This window comes from Neopelma chrysocephalum, unplaced genomic scaffold, assembly GCF_003984885.1.
Source record: "Neopelma chrysocephalum unplaced genomic scaffold, ASM398488v2 Primary Assembly neopelma1_2186, whole genome shotgun sequence".
Taxonomy (NCBI): Eukaryota; Metazoa; Chordata; class Aves; order Passeriformes; family Pipridae; genus Neopelma; species Neopelma chrysocephalum.
In genome coordinates this window covers 1-565 of record NW_020898097.1, presented here as the reverse complement: position 1 = coordinate 565, position 565 = coordinate 1, and the positions used below count along the sequence as shown (strand labels likewise).

The 565-nt window shown below is 59.5% G+C and overlaps 1 long non-coding RNA gene across 1 annotated transcript; it reads right to left on the bottom strand.

The window, feature by feature from the left end:
- LOC113979110 lies at positions 1 to 565 on the bottom strand. The gene is made up of 3 exons (XR_003537721.1): positions 505 to 565; positions 352 to 387; positions 1 to 72 (listed from the first exon to the last, which is right to left on the bottom strand). It is a non-coding gene; the product is annotated as an uncharacterized LOC113979110 (long non-coding RNA).

Genomic DNA, 565 nt, shown 5'->3' with positions numbered 1-565 from the left:
TCTCACCTGGACATGCAGAGAGGCAGCCGAGCGTCATTCGCGCAGCAGTTCCACCAGGTCAACTATGGGGGGCTGGGGACAAAGGCAGGGTTAGAGACACTCTGGGGTGGACTGGGACACACTGGGCTGTGCTGGGACACACTGGGTTGGACTGGGGCACACTGGGCTGGACTGGGGCACTCTGGGATGTAGTGGGACACACTGGGCTCTACTGGGACACACTGGAATGTAGTGGGACACACTGGGCTTGAGTGGGACACACTGGGGTGGACTTGGGCACACTGGGATGCTGGGGAGGATTGTGGCCATGAGAGGGGAGGGTCTGGGCCCAGCAGAACTTGGGGTACCCACCTCAGACCTCTTCACTCGCTTGGAATTTATGCTTCCCTGTAGAGAGAGTGTGAGGTGTCACTGGTCACTGGGGTGTCCCCAGGCCAGGGAGGGATGGGGGGACTACATTTCCCCCATTTCCCACACTGGGGGCATCCCAACTCCAGGACTTACCCCAATACATCCACCTCCTCCTATTCCCCCGAGTGGCTGGGGAAGGAGAGCAAAGGTTTAA